Here is a 2,780-nt window from a genome sequence, read left to right as displayed (position 1 = left end):
ACACGCAAGCACATAGAGTGGGATGACCGTTAAAAGAAGAACAATCACTACATAATGTCAAGGAATAAAAATGGGATTAGAACCTCCAGTGTTCCATAACACTTTGCTGCATTATTGGCTACATTAATCCTAAGGCATATTAAGGTCTATACCAATAAAGAAGCCATGAATAAGTTGTCTAGATCCAACCCACAAATAGAATTTGTGATAGTAAGGCTTGAGAACAACCCCTGAGTCTGACCATAACACTAGCAAACCCATTTTCCACTAACAAGAGCACTAGAGCACCTTCAACTATCCAATGCATTTGGTCCCGAGCAGGCATTCAAAATAGGACTCCATATCCATTGCACTAAATACTTCCTCCTAATGCCATTGACATTGTAATTAGCCCCAAATTCAGGACTTGTCCAGTGTAAGATCCACCGCCTCCAGTCCCATAAAGACCTTCACAGAGATCTGCAATCTCAGTAGGAGAAGTAGGATCCTCACCAGCATACTAGGCATTGATCAGGGGATTTGACGAAAGCTCAGCCAATTCATGGGCAATCACACTTATCATCCCATCGATACCAACATCCCCATTAGGTGCCTTGAATGCCTTCATTCCAGTCATGTAACTTGGCACTGCAAAAGGATAAGCACAGACTTCCAGGCACTGTTTTCTAGAATGCCCAACCCATGCATAAGGCAGTGTGTATCCTACAATGGATGGGAATGTAAAATAATGAAATCCACAGACTTCTCTGCAGAAGTCCTAGACAACAACATCACTAGAAGTGAGGAGGAGGTAAAGACCATTCTTGGGATCAATGGGAAGGGGACTACTCTTGGTAGTTATGGCACTTTAATCACTTCCTGAACAGTAAGCCTACTCAGTACCTTACCATGGGAGTAGTAATCATCGTGCTGACTAGTAATCACTATGTTTCTGCTAATATTGGCACCAATCTGATCAGTATATAGCTGCATTGTTTGCCACCACTGACCCACAAAAGGGCTCTTTGTATTATTAGAGATAGATAGCAGAAACTCATTGATAACCCTCTTCTCCTTCTTACTCCACCTGCCATACCAAATTGTATGGACATTGATAGCAGAAGTCAGCACAAGCCCCATGTGGTACTTCATATTCACATATGGTGAGGACCCTTCATTCTTCTTCGAAGTCCCAAACTGCAAATCTGCCTTATTGGGTTGTTGTCCCAGTCCCAAAGCAGTAGTATTCCGATTGAAATATTGAGGCCATGGCCTCCATGCTTCAACTGAGGATAATACAATGAACAAAAACAAACCCACACATGCAAACACACCCATTTTCTCTCTGGAACAACACACAGAGCAACAATGCAATGAGATTCAATGGTTTCTTCTCCATGACATGCATGCACGGGAAATACATGTACCCTACTCTTTATCTATATACAACAACATCCAAGTTCCTCCTTTGACTTATTTCTTTTATTTATTTATTCATCTTAATTATGTTCCAAGCAATTACCAGTTGTGGATGTGATGTTTGTTGTTGCATAGACAACTAACACATATATATGAAAACACTTGGAAGCAATTGCTTGACTTCATATTGATAGCGACAGATTTCTGATGGGAGCATGTGTGCTGCTACCTTACAAACCCTGACTGTGCATTTGGAGATTCAAAACTGGAACACTTACTCTGAAACATGACTGGAAAATCCTCTAGAAAGGCTCTCTCAACATAACACTCTTTGTTGTACTAGGAAAATATCTCCAAACTTTGCAGACAATTTGCATAGTTCCCCAGACTGGAGATGGAAATTTCTCACAAACTTTCCAACAGTAGCGACAGTCATGCTAAAATCATGTCTCAAAAGAATTCCAACTATGTTTTTCTGGGCACAGGGATATTGTGTGGAGACTAGAGAGTCCAAGTGTTTGTCACAATAGACAGAAGATTAGCCTTAGTGAGTATTGTAATGCTTCTCATGTCACAACATGTCTCCCAATTGTTAAATACAATAGCCCTGATGAACAACATATTACTGGTGTCCAATCTATGGACATAAACAGAAATTTGAATCACCTGTGTATATTCTCTACACTTTTGTTCCATATTGACAAATGAATATTTCTGAAATGGATTATTCATAGTGTTCATGCCTAGAAGAGTTCGTGCTGATGAAAAAATAGACCAGAATGTTCTTTGAACCCCATATCCATCTAAAATCCATATGTATCATGTTGTAGATCATATCTTGTGTTCAAAATCACAAGAGTTACTCTCATGACATATCAGAGATAATGGGCCTATTTAAAGCCAATGTCATAGTAATCTTTTAAAACATAATTAAGTCTAAATCTTAAACTAATTATAATAATTGTGCTACCAATTTCACCCTATAGTTAGAAATAGAGCACAAGAGGAATTAGAGGTTAACTCTGACCTATTACCTGACAACTAGAAACAGAGCACAAAAATAATTAGAGGTTAACTCTGATCTATTACCTAACAGCTAGAAACAAAGCACAAGAGGACTTAGAGTTAAGGTTAACTCTGACCTATTGAAGGAATCAGAGTGGCCTAGTGAAAGCGAGGATTGAAGACCTAGAATTGATCAGACTACCTGTAAATCTAAAGCAAGATTTGAAGAGCCATGAGAGAGGATTTATTAAAATCCTGCAACAAATTATTTCCAATAGTCATTACAGGTAACAAAATTCTTGCAAGGATAGAAATTTATCATAGAAGTAGAGAGTTCGAGATAGCTGTCAAGGGTTGAAAAAATCCCTCATTTGGCA

The 2,780-nt window shown here is 38.8% G+C and overlaps 1 pseudogene; it reads right to left on the bottom strand.

The window, feature by feature from the left end:
- Positions 1–290: 290 nt before the first annotated feature.
- LOC149257445 (protein EXORDIUM-like 3 pseudogene) lies at positions 291–1,317 on the bottom strand (annotated as a pseudogene).
- Positions 1,318–2,780: the final 1,463 nt, after the last annotated feature.

The sequence above is a fragment of the Pinus tabuliformis genome, chromosome 6 (assembly GCF_031772625.1).
Source record: "Pinus tabuliformis cultivar Carrire ecotype Pingquan chromosome 6, CPIR1, whole genome shotgun sequence".
Classification (NCBI taxonomy): Eukaryota; Viridiplantae; Streptophyta; class Pinopsida; order Pinales; family Pinaceae; genus Pinus; species Pinus tabuliformis.
This window is presented reverse-complemented; position numbering and strand designations above follow the sequence as displayed.